Raw genomic sequence first — 24,276 nt, forward strand, 5'->3', positions numbered from 1 at the left:
AGAAGTAGAGCAAAGAAAGAAGGAAGTGAAAATCAAACGGTCACGGTACTGTTAGACGTTTTAGCGGAGTTAAGAAGTCTGAAATAAATGTATCAGACTTCTTTATCACGACCGAAGAGAATACGACCTTCCCGAGCTAAACACTCCAACCCTGTGACTAAGCCTACCGTGCCACACTTAGTGATTTCAACGAAATCATCATCAACAGTACGCAGTCCAGAAGTAGGCCTTGGCCGTGGCAAAGGCTTAAGGCAGTTAAAGTTGATTGCTTAAACTCACCCCTACACCAAAAAAGGCCCTTTTCAGGGCCACCCACATTTCTCGAGAAGAGATAGACTTTCAATTGCCAATAACTAAAAAAAACCCATTTTACCCCTATAGTACGTGTCTGTGTATGAGTGTGTGAGTGTACGTTCTTATTTTAAAATCAAAACCCAAAGACACCTACCTTTATATCTAATTTATTATTTTATAAATATTTACAATCCAATTCACAATTCACAACAAATCACTTTAAAAAGTTCATAGACTTCTTCTGTCTCATTGTTCACTCTCTGTTTTTTTTAAATTTCTTCACAGTCACAGCCTTTCCTCTTCTTCCTCCTCACTTTTTTCCCTTCTTTTCTTCTCCTGTGTCTTTTTCTTCACCTGTATACTTTCTTTCTCTTCTTCTTCCTCTCCATAATCCGTTTCTTCTGTCTCCTCTTGTTTCTTAGGGCAATCTGGAGAGCAATGTCCTTTTTCTTGACAATGATAACAGGTGTCTTGACTTTTGCCTCTTTTAGCCCCTGTTTTGCTTTTTTGACGGTCTGGACACTCTGAAGACCAATGCCCTTTCTTCTGACAGATATAGCAAGTATCTTGACTTTTATCTCGAAAGGAAGGAGAGTAGTCCAATGGCTGGGCTGAAGAAAATTTTCTAATGACCCCTCGCAACGCTCTGATGAAACGTTCGATCTGGGTAGTCTCTTCCATCGTTGTGCTCGGTTTGAGAGTGAAATGAATAGTGAAAGGACAAGACACATACCCTTTATATACGCTGGTCTGTCATGACTATAAATTAGTCCATGGTGTTTAAACTGTAGTCATTTGACGTTTTGCTATCAAGATGAAACGATCCAATTCATTCAAGAAGAAAGTAAGAGGCAGAAACGTGATCTATCGCCTCGTACCAGTGCTGAAGTCTTGGCACAAATTCATGCCAGTGATTTTGAAGAGGACATGAGTGAACCAGAATCCAAACACTCTAAACAAAGTTCACCACCCTTAGTTAACCCTGAAAAATACTATTCCATTCGAGAGACAGAAAAGCGCTCCTCTAGAAATTTAGAACCAAGGCTTACAAATACACGGTGAAGTTTAAAGATTTCAAGTCCGAAGTACCATTGGAGAAAGCAGAAGGGTTCATCACCGGGATGTGGGATTCTTTACTTACCACACTCAAGCGACAATGTCAACCCAAAGAAGACGATCGCTTGAGACTTTCCATACAACACGACGGTTTGAAATCCCCTGTTTGGATCGAGTTTAGCAGCCCTGCAGAATTGACCCCTTAGAAAGTCATGGACAAGATTCAACACATACAACAATCCAATGACCAGTTTGACATCACCGATAGAAAAGCCACACTGTCCATGACCCACGTCTCTCCTCCTCAAGGGACTGGACGCAAAAAGATGTCATTGGTGGACGAGCTTCGCAGCACCAAAACAGGTCTCGTCCGAATTAACAACCCTCAAGACCAGATGTGTTTAGCCAGGGCTATCGTGGTGGGACGAACCTATGTCAACAAGAACGACACGGCAGAACGGAAAAGAGCCTGGAAAACTATTCGACCATCGGACCCAGCCAAACAACGAAACGAAGCAGAACTCCTGCTACAACAAGCCGGCTTGCCCAAAGACAAACCCTGTGGCATTCCTGAAATGCAAAAATTGCAAGATGTCCTAGCTCCACGCTACACCTTGAAAGTGCACCCTCAAGAAGTGCGCGGACCTCTGTTGTTTCGAGGGAAATACTTTAAGGATTTAAAATACATTCAACTTTTTCATCAAGATGAACATTTCGATACCATTACCAGTATCACTGGATTCCTGGGATATGTTTATTATTGTGAGAAATGTGACTATGGCTATAACAATCGAGAGCAACACAAACATTGTGGATCGAAATGCTCAGGATGTTTGGCCTCTCCACCCTGTCTGAACGAAGGACAAGAACCAGTGCATTGTTCAACTTGTCTGCGCACGTTTGTTAGCCCTGCCTGTTACCAACAACATTTGAAGACGCAAGGTTCACAGAAGAAATGTGCTTGTCAACTGCTGAGATTGTGCCCCGCGTGTGGCCAAGGCATACGTACCAATACTGCCAAGTCACACGTATGTTCAGGAAAGAAAAGATGTCATATTTGTCACCACATCGTGAACTTAGAACATCAATGCTACGTGCAAAAATACCAATCCCAACCAGAGAAAGAGGATGGACACAAGAAGAAAGGCAATTTCATCTTTTTCGATTTCGAATGCATGCAAGAGACCGGTATTCACATTCCTAATTTCAGCGTGGCTCAACGAGCGTGCGAGAAGTGCATTCAAGAACATATCTTCAGTCATTGCCCTCACTGCAGTAAGATTCCCGGATTGCGTGAAAAAATCTTTCGGGGACCGAACACGCTAGCCCATTTCGCCCGATGGGTCTTAGACCCCATCGACAAGACGTGGAGCCAAGAGGACATTGAACGTTACCGAGATTGTCATCGTCATGCCACGGTGATGGCTCACAATTTATCCGGATACGATGGACAGTTTCTTTTGAGATACTATACGGAACAAGGCACTGCGCGTCCTAAAGTCACTTTGAACGGAGCGAAAATCATTTTCATGCAAGTGGGACAAGTACAGTTTAAAGATTCGATGAGTTACTTGGCCATGCCTTTGAGCAGAATGCCTAAAACGTTTGGAATGACAGAAATGGCTAAAGGGTACTTTCCATACTTTTTCAATACGGAAGCCAATCAACATGCCGTTCTACCCCATTTGCCTGAGGCTCACTATTACGACCCTGACAACATGCGTACCGAACAACGAGAAGCTTTCTACGCTTGGTATCAGGCTCACGCCTCAGACCCTTTCGACTTTCAGGAAGAAATGTTAAAGTATTGTCGTTCCGACGTGGACATTTTACGGCGTTGCTGCGGACAATTTCGAGAACTGTTCATGGAACATGGAGGGGTCGATCCTTTGAAAGAAGCTTGCACCATTGCCAAAGCGTGTTCCTTAGTGTACAGACAACGATTCATGCCTGAAAACACTGTGGCTCTCATCAGTCCTCAAACGACCAACTATGTCAAACGTCAATACTCGGTCGAAGCCCTACGCTGGTTACATTACTTGTGCGACAAGGAAGAAAAGTGGATTCAGCATGCCCGCAACGGAGGGGGCGAAAAGACCATCGGAACGCATTCGGTCGATGGCTGGGACTTAGAAAACCCCAAGATCGTGTACGAGTTTAACGGTTGCTTATTTCACGGATGTCCCGTCTGTTACCCTGACCGTGGCACTAAAAATCAGTTTTTACAACGAACCATGGAAAACTTGTACCAGGCCACTTGTCAGCGACGCCTAAAGTTAGAACAGGAAGGATACCAAGTGGTGGAAATGTGGGAACACGAGTACGATCACAGTTTGAAAACCGATCCCGTGTTTAAACGTGTCGTGGAAAGTTACCAGTTCATGGACCCCCTGAACCCGAGGGATAGTTTGTACGGAGGAAGGCCCAATGCCAATTGTTTGCTGTACCAAGCTGATGAAGAGAAAGGAGAAGAAATCAAATACTTGGACGTGTGTTCGCTGTATCCCTACGTGTGCAAATATTGTCGCTTTCCTGTAGGGCACCCACAATTGCTGACGGAACACATCGACCTGAAAAACATTCGACAATACGAAGGCTTGATCAAGTGCAAAGTTTTGCCTCCCACGAACCTATACCATCCCGTCTTACCTCACCATTGCCAAGGCAAACTGATGTTTCCTTTGTGCCGTACTTGTGCCGAAACGTGCAACCAAGATCAACCTTGTCATCACACCCAGGAAGAACGGGCCTTGACGGGGACGTGGGTCAGCGTATAATTGTTCAAAGTTCTGGACATGGGATACCAACTGTTAGAAGTGTACGAAATTTGCCACTTTCCCAAGACAGAACAATACCACAAGGGTGACCCCACTCAGAAAGGCATTTTCGCAGACTACGTGGATGCCTTTTTGAAACTGAAGCAAGAAGCCAGTGGCTATCCGTCCTGGTGTCACACTCCCGAAGACCAAAAGACATTCAAAGAGAAATACTGGGCACAAGAAGGCATTACTTTAGATCACATCGAAAAGAACGAATTCAGGCGATCGTTTGCCAAAGTGATGTTAAATTGCTTGTTGGGAAAAACAGCACAACGACCGCGTTTACCCAAGACGGAGTATTTGACCGAATCTTCCCGCTACTTCCAGATGATTCATGACAAAACCAAATTCATGAAACACGTGGACGTCGTTCGCGAGAATTTGATCTTGGTCAATTACGAAGAAGATCTGGACTTTGTACAAGACGACCCCTTTGGAAATGTCATCATTGCGGCTTACGTGACAGCTGATGCTCGCTTAAAATTGTACGAAGCTTTAGAACTGTTAGGGGAACGTGTCCTGTACTTTGACACGGACAGTTGTATTTACATCCATCACCCGAGTCAACATCGCCCTAACATCGAAGGAGACCGTTTAGGAGCCTGGACAGACGAGCATCCCGACGACAAGATTCTAAGTTTCGTCAGTGGCGGTCCAAAAAATTACGGCTACGAATACCGGGACAAACAAGGAGAAGTGCACACGCAGTGTAAAGTGAAAGGATTGACTCTGAATTATCGTACCAGTCGTGTGGTCTACTTTGGGGTATTGAAAGAAGCCTTGCAATCTGGAGAGGATGGAAACTTTAAAGTGACCACTCACCAACCCAACAAGATTGTACGTTTACCCACTCACCACATCGTCAGTCGACCCTTGGAAAAAGTCTATCAAATCGTGTAACAGAAGCGAGTGTGACTTCCCAACCACTTTACTTTGCCGTATGGACATGTCGGTATAAAACATTGGTTATAAGAGGATAGCCACCCACAAGAAGGATGACTTCGCCACAGCAAGAATCGAGTGAGAAACCCGATGAGAACTCCAAGTTCAAACCCTACCAGTTTCCGGTTTTCCTGCCTGACTATTGTGATTGTGCCCGTCGATTGGACACGTTTCAAAAATGGCCTACGGATAGGAGATGATTACCTACTTCGCATGTTTTAGCTTGAACAGGATTTGTCTACTTTTGACCTGAGTCAGGATTGGGATACGAAGTACAGTGTTTCGCTTGTGGACTGAAGTTACGAATGGATCTATGTTTCTATAAAGATTCAGCTATTCTGGAACATGTTCGATGGTCTCCGCACTGTCCTTACCTTTCTATGGCCTTTCCACCCATTACATTACGGTACAATTATGACGGCACGTTAGAGACGGTACCTTCCAAAACTAAACATAAAAAAGGAACGATGTACAAGCTTGAGACTGCATTGCGACTAGTATAAAAAGGGGCTATGATCAAGATCGATAGTTCATTGTGACTACCAAGACCAAGCGAACAAGATGAATATTTTCAGAGAAACATAAAACAAGTTTAGACAGGCACAGTTCAAGTTTGGGGCTTCTGAAGTGGAATGCAATTGTGAGCCTTGCGATGGGAACGAAGCTGTGCGTTGTGACCTTAGCGATGCCGTAACGCATCATGGGAACTTTGCTCTCACTACCCCTATCATGGAAAGTGATACTGTGCGTGTCAAACCTGAGGGATGCGAAAGCGATGCCGCTCGTCCTCTTGGACACTTTACTGGGTTTCATTTTAAAGGTGAATGTCCACCTTCACATCTACCCCCCTACTGATGTCATCCAGCCCTGAGCAAACTCCTGTCCATGTCACCCAACCCTCATCGAAACGAACCTGTAAAAGACGAATATTCGTTCCCTGTGCGTTTGTCGGAATGCTGCGACTTTGAAAATCGTCTTCAATCGTTCAAAGGAAAATGGCCTAAGTATCTGGGAGGACCGACCCCCGAAGAATTAGCCAGAGCCGGATTTTTCTACTTGGGCGAAGGAGATAAAGTCAAGTGCTTCAGTTGCGGTGTGTCACTTCACCACTGGGAACCACAAGATTAGGCCTACCTAGAACATGCTCGTTGGTCACCGAATTGTCATTACTTACCCTTAGTGGGACCGAGACATTGAAGTAACTTAACATGTCGTTGACGAAGAAGAAACCAGATTGGCTAGGAGTCAAATGTTGGACATCACCGAGACCAGTATTTAACTCCATTTCAAAAACGATATTGAATCATTACCTAAAGAACTGCAAGAGAAGATTTGCAAGGACGTTTGGCAGGGGCTTGCCAGAGTGAAATCTCAATGGGTGACTGTATAACTTTTGTGCCGAGAAATTCACAAGAGAAAAGTGAAAAAAGTCAATCAATGTGTTAGATTTCTCTTTGTCAAGGGTGCATTCATCCTATTATATTACTCTAAACCGTTTACATCAAAAGAGTTCAATGAGATTCTTGAACGTTACCCTGAATGGCAGTGGTCAGAAATTACTCACTATGTGGATTACTTTTGCTCTAGGAGAAGATTGTGAATTGTACGGACTGACCTATTGATGGATACTTTACAAGAGAACATTTGTGCTTTGCCTGTGGAGTTGAGAGAACGGACTTACCGAGAGCTGGCCAAAATACAAGTCAAACGTAAAGAACAGTTGCATCTGTTACGTCACCAGATGTTTAACCACTGGTACCTGAATGGTATAAGAGAACTGATTCGTCAGAAATTGTTTCATTGGTCAGACCTTGTTCAATACTTCCAAGCCATCGATGATCCACGTATTGATAATTTTGGTTACTTCGAGATTCACCTAGTGCAAAGCATTGAGGAAGACAAGTTAAAGGATTACCAACATATTTTACGTGGAATCTACTTAGCGGAAGAGGAAACTTCTAATCGAAGTTTGAAGTTTAGGTTACAGTTTGGAGCATTTAGATTCCCCACTGGAGAACGAAGATCTCTGGGTAGAAAGTACGTGTATTGTTTCCGAAACAAAGAGAGTATAAAAACAGGCTGCCATGCCACGACTTTTATCACATGTAATTGAACAGATTCCTTGGAAGGAACTCAATGACCATATTCAAACCGTGGATCATTACCATCAATTATTACAAGAACTGTATCCAATCAATTTGGGACGATAAGTGGTGTGTGTCTTAGTGACTTGTTTTCTAGGATTTCGTTTGCCAGCCGATTCCTTGTGGACTCTTTACGAACAGTACTTACCACCCAAATGGCCTTAAATGGCCACGAAAGACTCCTTTTGCTCAAAGCCTTGCGTTTTCATCTGGATACGTCAACTTTTAGCTACCCAAGACGTGTATGACGATGTGTGTGTAGCTTGTGACTTACACCCCCATTGGACAGATGGCCGTGACTGGAAAAATGGGGGTTTTGAGGCTTGGACCCAAGAAATGGCCTAGAATGCACGAGGGTTGTTCAAGGAAAAAAGTTACTTTTCAACCTGTGTTAGTGCCGGTGCCGGAAGAAGAACCCGTCACCCAGGACAGGACTGTCGTGGACATGCCTCAAAGACCCTTTCGGAAGGACACTTGTGTGACCTTACCCCTTATAGAACTGGTCAGAACATTACCCAAAACATGTTGTACAGACACTTGTTTTTATTCCACGTTGATGGTTATCATGTGCCTTTTATCGTTGTACTTAAGCCTTTGGCTTTTATGTATTTTTGTCTTTCGTGTTCATGTTTAAAACATTCAATAAACGTGTCCTGAAAAAGTATATAAACTCTTGTCTTGTCTGTTTTCGTGTCACAAGTGACATTCCTAACACTATGGCTACTTCTGCTGTCTCTGCTCCATCTTCCTCCACTGTCAAAGTCATGGACGAACACTTAGATCGTGTCAGTTGGGAGGCTTTGCATCTTTGCCATCCCTTTAACATGCTCATTGTTGGACCTAGCGGTTCAGGCAAAACCGAATTCGTCAAACGCTTGATCGAACATAAACATCATTTGATCGATCGTCCACCTCAACGCATCGTGTGGTGTTACAAAGAGTGGCAATCGGCGTACAGCCTCTTGCGAGAAAGTCAAGGCGATTCCATTGTGTTTGAGGAAGGCATTCCTAAAGAAGACGACGGCATCGTCTCTGACTCCCGTCAAACCCATTTGGTCATTTTCGACGACATGTTAGGAGAAGACGAAGAAGAAATTAAAATGTGGTTCACGCGCAAAGGACATCACCGTAATGCAGTGTCGTTTACATCACCCAAAATTTGTTTCAACAAAGTAAAGCCCATCGCACCATCAGTCTCAATGCGCATTACGTGGTCTTGTTTAAAAGCCCTCGAGATAAATCGCAAGTGCAAGTCTTAGCTAAACAGTTAGGAACGCCTTGGCTGACTCAGACGTACTACGATGCCACTCAAACTCCACACGCCTATTTATTCGTCGATTTGAAACCTACGACCCCCGAGGATTTGCGATTTCGTACCCACTTGTTTCACCACTGATGCCAAGACGGAGGGCCTGTCCTGTACACGTCTCCGTCCTCGACTTAATTTCACCCAACAAAAAATCTATAAAAACTTCAGACACTTTTCGTCTGTCTCACACAGTTTGAACATAACGTCCCTTCAGTCGCATCTTCCCGTCAAATTGATTCGTGCCTTGTATGGCATCAGTCGAGAAAAAAATCCACAAATACGTGCTCGTGTCTTAGAAGCTAGTCTCAAAGAAGTCTTACGACGGTTCACGCTGACAGCACGTCAAGTACTACAAGGGACCATTCAGATTCCTCATCAAACCAAACGCTTTTTTGATCGAAACAAAGTCGCTTTGACGCAACTGGCCGATCCTCGCATCGACACTCAAACCAAAAAACAAATCATTTTGAAACCTGGAGCAAGCAGTACTCTAGGAGGGGTCATCATTCGCTTTCTCTTAAGATGGGATCCAAATGCTCCCAAACTTCTACCCAAGAAAAAATTCAAGCGAAGCTCCAAGAAAAAAAAGAGCCACGTTGCCAAGACCAAGTCCCCAAGGAGACCCGTGTCTCCAAGAACTTCTCCAGTGGCGGGACCCTCCTCTTACCAGACACCACCCCGGAAAAAGAAAAGCCCCCAGAAAAAGAAACAGAGAAAAAGTCCCCAGAAAAAGAAAAGTCCACAGAAGAAAACTAGTCGCAAGAGAGGTACTTCAGCCAGGACGCAACCTTACACTCGCAAACCACGACCTGCAATGGCGGTAACCGCGTCTCCGATAGCCTCAGGTTCATTCACTTCTCCGTTGATGACACCAAGAACTGAAGAGTACTTGGTGTGCTCGTGTCTTAGAAGCTAGTCTCAAAGAAGAACTTCCCCAGTGGCAGGACCCTCCAATTTAGTGGCAGTGGCCGCTGCTCACAAAGTACCTTCTCCCAAAATCAAAGTCCAAGAGAGATCGAACATGTTACAAAGTTTACTAGATTTGTCCAAGCAAGAACTGGCTCGATTTAGTCCGTTGCGTACCCCTGCACGACGTGTCATGCCTGTCCTGAAGTTGATACAACGTAAAGACAATCAGTAGCGACGCGTTCCAGTATAAAAAAGGCCTGTGACCAAGTAGGGGCATCAGTGTTTTTTGGTGCTGTAGACTCAAAGATGTCACCCTCCAAAACACATCCCTCTTCTAAAACCCAAGGAAAGAGAAGGAAAGGACTGCCTCCACGTTTAGTCAAACATGGGGACATGTTATCTGTCCTGTCCAAAGCTTCTGCACCTCTACGAAAAATACTCATTCAGTCAGCCTCCAAAGAGGTCATCGATACCGTGTGCGAATGTTGTTTGAACGTCTTGAAAGGCACGATCCCTTTGTCCAAACACCAAAAACAATGCTTAGGCAAACATCGTCACGTTCTTCGCCAAATGGTTCAAAAGAAAATCCCCATTCGTCAAAAGAAGAAGATGTTGTTCCATGTTGAGGAATTTTACTCCTCTTGTTAGGCGCATTGCTGAAAGGAGTCTTGGGAACCATGTTGGGAGGACTGGTGGGAGCAAGATAAAAGGGACCTCTGAAGTCCCAAGATCTCAGAATCGACCCCTGACAACCCCATGGAAGGACGAAAACTAGCTTTAGTGCCTTACAAACGATGGATGGAATATCATCGTTGGCAAGAAAAAACGCACCCCGCATTTACCTCCCAATCCCAATTTGAGCCAGATGTCCCAGTTACAAGACGAATTGCAGTCCTTGATGGATCGCCAAGATTTGTCCGAAATAGAAAAATCGCAAAAGTACGGTCAACTCTTGCAACGACTGCAACTCTTTCACCAGAAAGCATCAGATGAAACAGCTCTTCCCACTCTGAAAGATTTTAAGACCTTGATGAAAAGTCCAGCACCATCACATCTACAACCACCACCAGTGACCAAGACAGAAAAAGGAGAAGAAGAAGGGTTTCAAACTCCTCCAGAAAAAGTACGCAAGTTAACAACACCACCTACCTCCAGAATTGGATGGATTAAAAAGATGATGACCACTCCTTCTTCATCAGAAGAGAAAAAGAAGGTGAAGACAGAAGTGAAACAAGAACCTATATCCCCTGTTCAGACATCCTCCTCCTCGACACCTATTGCCGGTCGCACACACAAAGCATTGCGATCCAAGAAAATACCCCAAGAGCAAAAGAGTAGCATCATCCAAGAGTGGGTGTCTTATTAACAAACAAACAAACAAACAAAAAATGGAAAAAGTGTTAGCCATCATTTGCTACGATCCCTCCCATCCTGCAGGTTACGCAGGAGTTCAAAAATTGTATCGTGCTGCCAAAACGCAACTGAAAAGTCTCCGTTTACCTCAAGTTCAACGATGGTTACAAAAACAAACTACCTATACTTTACACAAACCCATTCGACGCAAGTTTTCCAGAAGTCGCACCCGAGTGGAAGGCATCAATCATCAATGGCAAGCCGATTTAGCCGATGTCTCTCATTTGGCCAGCTACAATCGCAGGTACAAATATTTGTTTTGTGTCATTGACGTCTTTTCCAAATTTGCCTGGGTCGTACAATTGACTTCCAAATCGAGCAACGAGTTAGTGCGAGCCCTGCAACGAGTGTTGAAACAAAGTGGTCGTCACCCTCTTCGATGGCAAACGGACAAAGGCACCGAATTTCTGAACCAAGCTTTCCAAAAAGAATTAAAGAAACGTGACATTCATTTTTTCACCACCGAGAATCCCGAAACCAAAGCCAGCATCGTGGAACGTTTTCAACGCACTTTGAAAGAACGCATGTGGAAATATTTTACGCATTACCACACTCTAAAGTACATCGACATCTTACCGCACCTGGTGCAAGCGTACAACCAATCTTACCATCGAAGCATTGGACGTGCCCCGCAAGAGGTGACTCCCGAGAACGAAGTGTTGGTGTTTGAGCGCCTGTTTGGTACGTCCCCGGCGAGGGCTGCCCCCAAGAAAAGTGGAGTGTTGGCCGTAAGAGATTGGGTACGCATTGGCAAAACCAAACGCACTTTCGACAAAGGTTACTTACCTTACTGGACTACCGAATTGTTTCGTGTCACTGGACGAGTGCATGGCCGTCATACTGCCGTCTATAAATTGGAAGACATAAACGGAGAAGTGCTCAAAGGAACGTTTTATATGCCCGAGTTACAACGTGTCACCAAAAATGAAGACGACGTGTACGACATTGAAAGCATTCTCGAACGCAGAACCCGTAAAGTGGGCAAACGACGTGTCAAATAAGTCAAAGTATGTTGGAAAGGACATCCACCCAGTTTTGATTCTTAAATCGACGCTTCGCAAGTCATCGACTATAAAAAGAAGTGACCATCATGCCCTTTCACACAGACGCAGCTACTACTGCTACCACTCCTTCACCTAGTTCTTCTCTGCAAGATTTACAAAAACAACCCTTGTGGGTGTGGTGTGGAGAACGTGTGCCTAAAACACAAATCGTCTTTTTCTGCCAAATCTTCGTGGTGTATTGTGTCATCGGGGCAGCCATCGCCAATTTGAGTTTGCAACAAGGAGACAAGCAATTGTGGACCATTTTATTGAGCAGTTGCATCGGTTACCTGCTTCCCAATCCCTGCCTGAAATTCTCCTCGAACGGGAACAACGGGAACCTTCTGTCCAGTGCCAGTGTCAGTCACCACTCCAACAAAAACAACAACCCTATTTTGGACGGAGAAACGCCTCTGACGTCCAGTAACCCCTCGGACAGCCACAGAACTCTGGAATTATGAACAATAACAACCAATTTTACTTAACCTTACCCAGTGACAGTTCTATGGAGGTGTTTCCCAAGAACATGTTGTGCTGTTACACGGCCAAATTACCTCAGGCCATCCAATTAGATCACGAAGCCCATTGGGAAATGGCTTTAGTAGAAATCATTCACCCAACCCAAGTCCCCAATGTCCTTCCCAATCAAAATTTTTTTTTGATGTGGAGGTTCATGACGAACCATTGCAACAGTACCTGGATACTTATGGCAAATATAACATAAAAACCCCTGGCACAAAAAATCAAAAGTACACCACCTATCATTTGTCCATTCCCGCAGGCTATTATTTTAGTGGTCAACATTTGGTGAGCACCTTAGCCTCCAGGTTTAATGTCGTGTTTATGAAAGATTTGGAGAGTGTCAAAAAAAGTGTCACCATGGAATACCACAAAGTAGCTCGTCGCTTCTTGATGAAATTTCCTGAGGGGGGTAAAATCATGTCCATTTTATTTTGTCCTGAATTGTTTGACATGTTCGTCGGAGACATGGACATGAGGATGGCCATGCTCAAGAAAAACGAATTGCCAGTCATTTCCAACAACGATTCTTTTGCCAAGCTATTTCGTTCCCTAGTAGAACTGAACCAAGGACTGAATTTGATCTTTGTGTACTCCGATGTGGTGGAGTATAACGTGGTGGGACACACCTCTGTGCCGTTACTGCGTGTCATTCCTTTCAAAGTGGATTCTGTCACGAACGCTGTCGAGGAAGGTAGAAACACTTACCACGTTCACCGCGAATTTGTACATCCTCACTATTTGCCTGTCAGTAAGTCTTATTTGGACACGGTCAACATTGCTATAAAAGGAGATCTGGGACAAAATATTTCATTCACCAAAGGAAAAGTCACGGTGAAACTCCATTTTCGAAAACGGTTCTCTCACGACTCGTAAGTCATGAATCCAGTATACCGAGGGGTTGCTCGACAGCGAGGACACGGTTTAGGAGATATGTTAAAATCGGCTTTTCGTTCGGTGGCTCCGGTGTTGAAACCGATGGTGACACGCGGATTGCACGCCTTGAAAGATGCCCCAGTGACGCAAGGCAAAGAATTTCTCCAAAATGTCATCATCGACAAACAAAACCCCAAAGAAGCCTTCTTGATGACAGGCAAAAATGTCCTGCTGCAAACGGGTAAAGACCTTTTGGGCCGACGAGAAACACCTATAAATGTCCTGCACGCTACCGAGTCAGGCATTCAGCAAGGACAAGGCAGAAAGAGACGATGAAGAAAACACCCTTTCACCAGATTTCACACGTCTAAAGCTAGAAAGACAAAGAAAAGAAGAACCGTTCGAGACTTAGACGTTTTCGATTATTGAAAAAAAAAAAATGATGCACCGAGAGTCTTGCGCCTGTTCCAAGTCGGAACTGGATCTGTTTGCCATGCCCTTTCACCAGATTTCACACGTCTAAAGCTAGAAAGACAAAGAAAAGAAGAACCGTTCGAGACTTAGACGTTTACGATTAATGAAAAAAAAAAAAATGATGCACCGAGAGTCTTGCGCCTGTTCCAAGTCGGAACTGGATCTGTTTGCCATGCCCCCCACCATGATGACCATGCAAGAATCCCAGTGGGTGGAATTTCATCCCGTCTCCTCTTTGACGGATTCCGCTCCCATCGAGTTTGAAATCAAAGGACAGCCCGAAGATTACATCGATCTGAATAGCAGTTACTTGTACTTGAAAGTGAAAGTGATCGAGCCACCCAACGCTAACATAGACAATGATGATGTAGTAGCTCCCGTCAATAATTTCATGCATTCCTTGTTTATCGAAGTGGACATGTACTTGAATAACAAACTGGTCAGCAGCAGGGTGGATACTTACCCTTACCGAGCGTACCTGGAAAATCTCTTGACGTACGGAAAAGAAGCCAAGAACACTTATCTGGATGCTTGCGTGGTATGGAAACCTGACAAAGCGACTAAGTTCAACAGCATTACAGTTGCTGGGGTTGCTCAAAATACAACGGGATTTGTAGAACGACGAACGAAAATTCATCTAAGTCGTAGTTTAGAAATGATGGATCGCTTGCATCTAGACATGTGGTTACAAGAAAAGTATTTGCTGAACGGGGTGGATATCCGCTTGAGACTGAATCTCAGCAGTGCTGCTTTCCATTTGATGGCTGCTGATGGTTCCACTTACAAAACCAAAATGGAAGAAGCCAGACTCTACGTGCGTCGTGTGAAAGTGTTACCTAAAGTGGGAAACGACGTCAGTCAGACGTTGAGCAGAACGACCGCCAAGTATCCGATACGATGAGTGGAAGTGAAAACGTTCACCATTCCTGCTGGACAGCGATCCATGATCAAGATCATCTGTTCCAAGGACAGTTAATCAAACGTTTAATCCTTGGTATCGTCAAGAATTCAGCCTTCAACGGAGCCTACCATGAAAATCCTTTTGAGTTTCAACATTACAATGTGTCCAAGATTGAAGTCAGTCGCGATGGCAAGACCTTGTGTACCCGACCCTTTGAGCCTAACTTTGGTGCCGCGAAGAATTATTTGAAATCGTACTTGTCCCTGTACGAAGCTACCGGACAGTTAGGAACCAGCACCAGTCATGACATTACGTACGACGATTACGCAGGAGGCTACGCTTTGTGGGCTTTCGATTTCACTCCAGATCAAGGCAGCGTCGAGGGACATTTCCACCCTATAAAATCCGGCCAGATTCGTGTGGAAATTCAGTTTGCGAGTGCACTGCCCCCAGAGAACACAGTGAACGTCATCCTGTATGCAGAATTTGACAATACCATAGAAATCAACAGTCTGAGAGAAGTCATTCTAGATTATTAGAAGCTATGAAGACTGTTATCCCTCTTTACCTAGTGGAGAAACTTTTTAGATGGAATGTGAGGAGACCGTGGAAGAAGAAGAAGAAGAATCCCAAGATGAAGAAGTTATCATGATGAAGTCAAGATGGCCAGAACAAGAAGCCCATTTAGTCTCCTGTTTTGCTACAGTCCTGGCAGATATAATGAAAGAACTGATCAAGGAAGAGTGCTACGGATGTCAAAACGATCATTCCAGTCAAATTCAACACGACAAATGTCTGATGCTGAGTCCAGAAGAAAAATTGGACGAATATCTGGACAAAACTTGGGATCACATCGAGATAGAATTCGTGTTGAACGAGTGGTATAAAGGCCTGGATAAACATTCTTCTCCTCCATTAACATCTTTGGAGTGCCGTCGCATCGAATCTCTCTTGGACCAGAGTAAGAAGTAGGAGCTAAACGCCTTTTACTTGTCAGACATTTTCAAGCAAAAAGTCAGGATCGAATTGATCACTTATCATTACCTGTGAAGAAAAAAACCACACAAATCAATGGATACCTGGGAACTTTATTACCTTTTGAACCACAGCTCGTACACGGCTTCTTGGAATCCTGTCGTCTGTGCAAAAGATGAACTCCCTCATCGTAAACCTCAAGACCATCAAGCTTATGTGATCAACATGGACGACAGTCATCTCCCAGGAACCCACTGGGTAGCCGTCTACTTTCCTCAAGAAGGATCTGTGGAATATTTCGATTCGTATGGATTGCCTCCTTTGGAAGACGATATCATCGACTTTATGAGAAGAAATGCTCAAACCACCCGATTCAATAATGTAAAATTACAAGGCACAGATTCCTTGGTGTGTGGACAATATTGTGTGTATTTTCTGACTCATTTTGATCCTCGTTCTTCTTCTAGAAACGATGTGAAAGTAGATCAATGGTTTTGTGACCATTATGCTTATCTTTTGTCTCAAGCTAGGAAACGTAGTGTCCATCAATGGCCTAATGACTTCCAACAATGGAAATCACAATTTCATTCACAACGTTGTCAATCCTGTCCAAAATAATGTGTTAGTTGAAAAAAATGTTTGTGATTTGAAAAAAATGTTTAATGTTATATTGTTTGATTATTGTTAGTGTTAAGTGAATCTGAATAAAAATGTTGTGTTTTGAAGAAAAAAATGCCTTTGTGGTTTGTATGGCTATAGGAATCTTGATTCATGCTCTTTGACTACTTACTATCCCTCTCATGACACTCATTGAACGTTCTGGCTCGAAAACCGTGTAGGGATGTTTTCCTTCACGTCCGCGCTTTGACTTTAAAAAACCGGTGTAGCCTCCAGTCTAACCATCCATTGTTGACTCATCCTCCTACGAAGATGTGCTCCAAACTAGCTAAGCTAAACGAAGCCTACGTGAATTTGCATAGGGTCAGACACAGTCTGATACCGAAGCCAGAAGAAATAGAGAATGTGAGAATGTTAAAAGTCACTGAAGACCTGATAGAAGAGCTCTTCAGAGAAGAAATGAACAGGGAGACAGAAGAATGGGCAGAGAAGTACAGACTTCAGAAACAACAGAAAGAGCAGCAACAGCAACAACAGCAGCAGCAACCTGACAGAGGCTTTGTCGATTGTCGTATCGACACCAAAGAGTTCTTCTTCTCTTTCCGAAGAAGCAGACCTATCGTCAGAAACTCTATCGTCAGAGGACGTCGCATTCTTAGAAACTAAAAGATTGCCATAGCAAACAAAAAAAAAAAAAACCCCCAGCCCTTTTCAGGGCTACCCATACCTCTAGAAAAGAAATAACAATCGATTTGCCAATGTGTGTATGTAGAGTAGTGTGAATATAAACACTCACTCTTTTCTGGTATGATTGTATATATTTATGTGTGTGGGTGATTGTAAGCGCTGAAGTAAGTTTGTGTGAATAGTAGATTATGATCATGTTTTTTTGCTGTTTGACGTGCGTGGAGAGTAGATTTGGGGTTTGATTTGACTGGTTTGCGTATGTGGATAGTATATTATTTGTTTAATGAAATTTTTTTAGAATAGTGATAGGTAGTATAAAAAAGTCAGTGATTGTTTCTTTTAGGTCCGCGCGTTGTTTGGTCATGATTTAGGTAATATAAATTTTGTTTTAAAGGGATGTTTTCCTTTACGTCCGCGCTATTAGTATAAATTGAAAACTAATCGTCAGTTGGGCTACCCATCGTCGACCTGTTAACAGCAAGACAATGAATACAAGAATTGTAAAGCTTCTAGAACCCCAGATGCACCTGGAATATGCCAGGCGTATAGTGAATGAGCTGGCTGCAGAGGCCATAGTAGAAGAGGCAAGGATAAAGAAAGAAGAGGAGGAGAGAAGACAGAGGGAAGAGGAGGAAAAGAAAATAGGAGAGAGGATGTTGTATAAAATTCCAGAGATAGAGGATTGGGGTGCTGAAGCCAATCATCCTCCCTCTGCGCTCCCAGTCAAAAGAAGAGTGAAAGGAGATTGGAGTAGAAGATGTGTGTGTGGTGCCAGGCCTGGAAAGTGCCATCATTAACCAGGTGCCCTGGAGTTCAAAACAAACAGCCCTTTTCAGGGCTACCCAAACCTTTAGAGAAGAAATAGTAATCCATTTGCCAATGTGTGTATGTAGAGTAGTGTGAATATAAACACTGACTCTTTTTTCCTAGTGTGAGTGTATGTGTTTATGTTTGTAAGCGCTCACGTACGTTTGTGTGGATAGTAGATTATTGGATTTTGTAAGCGCTTAAGTTGGTTTGTGTGGATAGTAGATTTGGGTTTCATTTTAATGCTTTGCGTGTGTGATAGTAGATTTGGGGTTTGTTTATTGCTGATTCGCGTATGTGGATATTAGATAATATGAGATGAGAAAAGTAGGGGATGTTTTCCTTCACGTCCGCGCGTTGTTTGGTCATGATCTAGGTAATATAAATGTTTGTTTTCTTAGGGGGATGTTTTCCTTCACGTCCGCACTTTAACTATAAGAACTCACAAAGTTCGTCATTCACACCATTCTGCAAAGAATAAAAAAGAAGATGGCTTCGAACCACCTTGATAAAATGAAGAAATTGCAAGACGTCCTGGACAATTTGGGTATGTTGGAGCAAATGTTAGTTAGGGTAAACGAGGATCACTATTCTTATAGTCCCCATCGAGTGAAGATGGAGATTAACAACTTACGAAAACTAAAGGAAATCATCAGTGATCTGTTGAAAGAAATAAAGGAGGAGAAGGAGGATGAAGAGAAAAGGATAAGGATGAGAGCATGGAACGAACAAATTGAAAAAGAAGAAGAAAATGAGAAGAGGAAGAAAGAAGAGGAGGAGAAGAAGAAAGAAGAAGAAAAAGAAGGAAGAAAAGAAAGAAAAGAAGAGAAAAAGTGTAGAACAGAAAATAAGAAGCTGGTGGAGAAATAGAAGAAATTAGAAGAAGGAAACCAAAGGCCCTTTTCAGGGCCACCCACATTTCTCGAAAAGAGATAGACTTTCAATTGCCTACCCCTTTTTTATTTTTTTTTGTTTAAAAAAAAATAGAGACCCCTCCCTGTTTCAATTTTCTTATGTTCCATTTCCATAGACCCATCAGGTCGGGACCTTATTAAAATAGGGTCCCGACCCTGTTCCATTTTCACTTGTCGCTCAACAGACCCACAATCTATTCCCATGTTAAATTCCCCTTGAGGCTAGAGTGGCCCAAGACTTTTTCCCATGTTAAATTCCCCTTGAGGCTAGAGTGACCCAAGACTTTTCCCGATGTTAAATTTCCCTTGAGGCAATGTGTGACCCAAGACTTTCCCATGTTAAATTCCCCTTGAGGCTAGAGTGACCCATGATTTTTCCCCATGTTAAATTTCCATTGAGGCTAGAGTGACCCAGGGGGTTCTGTAATGCTAATTCCCATTGAGGCTAGGGTGACCCACTTCACTACTTTTACTTTTCTGACTGAAACACTTCTTTGAGATAGTTGAGACCTCATTCAAGACATTTTTGATTATATCATTCTGGTACATTAGGACATTCGAGACTGTTCGAATTCATTCGGAACATTCTATCCTTTTTGACTTGTGAGATGACATTTAGGATTATTGGGAATTTAATTCACAATAATGTAAGTGTCATTTGAAGTTTCAATTTCTATTATAGGAAAATAAAATATTTGTTGATTTTACAAACTTGTTGGTTTCGCTCTTTTTTGTTATATAGTTTTAGGCCATAGAGTCAAAACACTGTTTAGAAGCAAGCCATTAAATTTTCTTGGCATTATGCATAAAATGAAGAGAGGCAGACGTACACTGCTGTATCGCGCAGCGACGTTTTGAGATTGCCCTCCTTTTCCTTTAATTTTTCGGTGCCACATCACTCTTGTTCTTTTACGTCATCATGTCTGCCCATATCCCGTTTGGTCATAGATGTACCTTTTCGCAAAATTATTTTGTATTACTTTTCATTTGAAGAGACTAAATAATGTGAGGTGTTGATTTCAAATTCCAGTTATATTTTGAATCAAAGGAGGTTTTAATATAAATGACCACAAACGAATTAACTAAAATAGAAAACATATAACATGAAAGCAAAACTTCGAGGTCCAATGAAATGATGATTTGATTTAAGCATCAATATAGTTAAATAAGAGATGACTTGTTGTTGATTTCATTCCACATGTAATTTTCATTCCTCGTGGCAGCTTATGGCTTACGTGACGTATTAAGACGAATAACCTGCACACTTTGGCACGCCATGTTAAGCTATATTTAATGCCGAATTCGGTTTTACTAGCCACTAAGAGCCTCAGTTGAATCTAAATGAATAACAATTTTGTCTTAATTTATGTCCAAGTTAGTCTGCCTGGCTAGAGAAATGAGATTCATCAAGCTCTTTGAACATACTAGCGTATAATTCAAATTTAATCAGCATGTCTATTGGGTCAAAGAGAATGCGAATTTCTGACACAATAAAGACTTTATTTTATGTACAATTGTATTGTTCATTGGTTTTATTACGACTTTCCACCAGTGGTAAAATATATCAGTTTTCAGAATGGAGAGTTTGGAAATCACATATTCCTGCTGATAAATCTATCACTCTTTTGTTTCGCCATGATTAAATGCTATGAGTAAGGGTATATTGGACTTGACCTTGTCCAAAATCAAGATCACTGTGTTCCTGACTAGAGACACTGATGTTTGTTTTGTAAGCAAATAATAATTAGTTGATATTATTTCCCTAGGAGCGTGGTAAATATTAGGATCATTATTAAAAGAAGTAAACATATTTGTTTGAGTCTGGGTCTATGACACTATTATACTCCGTACAAGTCTTAGCCTACCTGATGTTTACCGAATCATTATTGTAATTTACCAACAGACTGTATCATCTTGACACAAGCTGAATCTTCTAGAATAGGAAAATGTCATTAAGTAATAATATTTCCCTAAAATTCTAAAAATTGTGAACTAGGTCAAGTAGAGGGTTTAATATGCTTGTTTACGTAAGAAATTACTCCTTCGTGTGATAACATCCGAAGCAAAAGTCAGCCTTATTGTTGTGTTCAGTGTTTGATTTGGATTTATTTATTTAATCTAAGTTGTATTTACTGGAAATACAGAGTATTCTAAAATAATATTATTGTACAGCAAAGAAAATTAATTTGAAATTATCTGAATTTTGACAAGGACACTTTGTATTCTTGGGAAATAAACTATTTGTTGAATTTTACAAAACATGCCGATGTTTGCTCCTTTCTGTGAATTAGATTAAGACCATATAATCGTAATATATATATATATATATATATATATATATATATATATATATATATATATATATATATATATATATATCCGACAGGTCACGAACAGATTTGTCCATTTTTACATGTTTAGGAAGAATATTTATTTTGTCAATGTTGCAAATACATCTGATTTCATTAGAGGACGGATACAAGTTCCTGAGATAGTGTTGTTTTGCCCATTATGAAAGGAACGAGTCTCCATGACGTCACGACGTTATTATAAAGAGGTCTCTAACTTTCGTTTCTTTAATTCATAACAACGTAGTTATTTTTTCAAATACCTCTAAAATGTAAGTTATATTTCGAGAAACATTTAATCAAACTTTTGAAAGGAGGCATTACGATTTTTTAAATTCACAAAGACGACGTCAAGCACATAATGCAATCCTAGTTTCAATACACCTTTTTTGAAGGTAGAAACACAACAAACAAGTCCGAATGCCTTCAAACAAAACTAGAAAGACCTGTTCATTAGCCATATTAGATAGTGTATCCTTTATAGATATTACATATTTCTTTAATGCATAAAATACACAGTAGATTGAAAAACTTAATATGCTCCTGAAGGATAGAGAAGAAATTGATTTACTTCATCAGTTTCTTTCTCCCCCATTTCACCTTTAAGACTGAATGACCTGCACAGTGCAGAATGGTCTGTTATCTATGTGCTTATCAATACGAGACGGAGGTCCATACTTAAGCAATACGTCCAGATTATTCTGCAAACATGTCTAATTTTGTATTCATTTTTTTACAGACTTTATTTTGCTCAGAGAATATGTTTATGCCATGTCAAAGAAATATAAATAGATACGATAAGCAATTACATAAACAAAACGTTACAAAAATGGGCATTGTTAGCTTTTCTCTCCTACATTTCGTAGCCAGTAACTCTCATTTCTGCTTTAAAATACCAGCAGCTTGAATAATAATACAATGCTTGCATATTCTGTATCGTCTTCCTCAAGCGTAAGTACAAAAGGCAGACTCTAATTCTAAATGGTTATTTACATCTGTACATGATTTATCTCGGTCAAGTTGGATTTCATATGCAAATGCGTTTATACAATTAAGTAAATAGTAATTGCATACGACATTAGGATTGAATGCTTGCGGCTTCATCTGTCTAACTAATAGGTAGTTGATTAATGTCTTTTTCCAAAACTAAACTTGATTTGGCGAATCGACCTTTGTGAAATACTCATTTGTACTTAAATGGCCAAAATAATTCAATACACCACTTATTATAATATAAAGGACAAATTGTGCTTTTCAACACCAATCTCATCATACATACTGAATCTTTAAACTCACTTTGAATCGGAATTTATTACACAAAGTTTGCTCGTCTCTGTCAAAGTTAATCCGTAGCCAAAGGCTATACAAGGAAGTCCTTTCACTGGCAAATGATTTGAAAAAGAAATCTTTTTGTTTTTACTACGGCAACAATCTCCATGAGGAGCAACATACAATCCAAGTAAATTAAATGAATATTATTGATTTTATAAATATCCGAATTTTTATGTTTCATTCGCTGACAATCCAGAGTATCAGATCTAAGATATCCGACAAGCTTTCAGTTATGCTGCAGTTGCGTGATAACCCGCATCTAATCAGCTATGACCAGGGTCAGTCGTTGATTGGAATTCGTAATATATTCTAATTGAACTGAAGCCAAATTAATAGTTTGACTGAGAGATATGTCAAGTCGGCAATTCTTCAATTAGTTGAAGTTTTCATTCGATTTTTTGTGGTATTATAATTATTGTATCTAGTAATATCCAGCTAGTTTTTTTGTTTAATGAAAACATATAGTTTAACAAGTTTTAACAAGCTGAATCTTGATTTCTGATATAATGCCAAATATCTAGATTTTCTTCATATATTGCAAAGGTTTATATAACTGCTCATGTTCAGTTATGATCATCGTCGTCGTCGTCGTCATCATCATCATCATCATCATCATCATCAAATATCACAGCTATATGATACTTATATTAAAAACTAAATTATTACAGCACTTTTAAATATTGCTATTGGTTATGTTATCGGAAATCATATATGCTTATGAATACCACAGTCATGTCAACGTTGTTTTCATCGTTGAGTGTCCTATACTTTACCGATAATCCAATCTTCATTAGACAGGAATACTTAAAAAAAAAGAAAATCTGTATTTGCTTTTTGTCTTTCTGGCGAGTGGGGAAGTTCCAGAGCCAAATAAAGTATCTGCATGGATTTTCTTGTCATTTTCTACCACTAACTATGTTATGCTTGATAGCCTTCTTATAGTGTTGTATGGCTTGCAAGGGCATCGATGTCTCCTTGTTGTTAATCAGCTCTCTTTGTTTGCCGTAATATGCGTTATCATAGACCGGATAATATACGTACAGTAATTGGAGATATATGGTTCACCCACATCGTTGGCATTACGTCGGTTAGCATGACTTTGTGACAGATTACAACTGGTTTGATAGATATAAACCAAAACACAAACTTACTCGACCGTTGCAAATACTTGATTGTATCTATACTCGAAGCAATGACATGCTGAAGTCAATTCAGTATAGTGTCCAATAGTACTTGCACTTGGGTAAGAGTAATATATGTCTCAGTCTGTTTGATTGTTTGTATCTGGTCATAGCACAAGTTTATGTCAGTACATTATCTTAAATGTTGCGTTCTAATTTATTGCATAATTTCCTTGACAAACACAACGTCATAAGTGGACACGAGAACTTGTGATTTGCGATAATTCTTTATATTCCACTGCCATGACCTCACAACGTCTTTTATCGCATTATGAGGTTGAAATGGACTTTTATCTATACTGAAACAAATTGGATTTAAACATTTGATATTAACTTATTTAGTAAAACAATTGTAGATAGTTGCTTCAAAGAATAAAAAGTTTATAAAACATTAAGCTTACTAATTGACTCAATTTCTTTTGGGTGAATACAAAGTTTACTGGTACATTAAAATTTATATTCATTTCACAATGGTAAATAATTGTAAAATATATCCAGAGATATGATATAACGGTAATTTCAGATGACTGTGAAGGTAGTTCAAGATTGTTGTTTTCCAATGAGAAGCAACTTGAGAGACACATCATGAAGTATTGGTGTCTTGGAAAAAAAAAAAACACAGAAAAAAGCACGTTTCCTAGTCATAAATGATTTTCTAGGACAAATATACACTTCTCACTGTTCACAGTACCGTGAACTTCCTTTAGTGAGCTGA

This window comes from Sinohyriopsis cumingii, chromosome 19, assembly GCF_028554795.1.
Source record: "Sinohyriopsis cumingii isolate HCF-2022 chromosome 19, ASM2855479v2, whole genome shotgun sequence".
In the NCBI taxonomy this organism is placed as follows: domain Eukaryota; kingdom Metazoa; phylum Mollusca; class Bivalvia; order Unionida; family Unionidae; genus Sinohyriopsis; species Sinohyriopsis cumingii.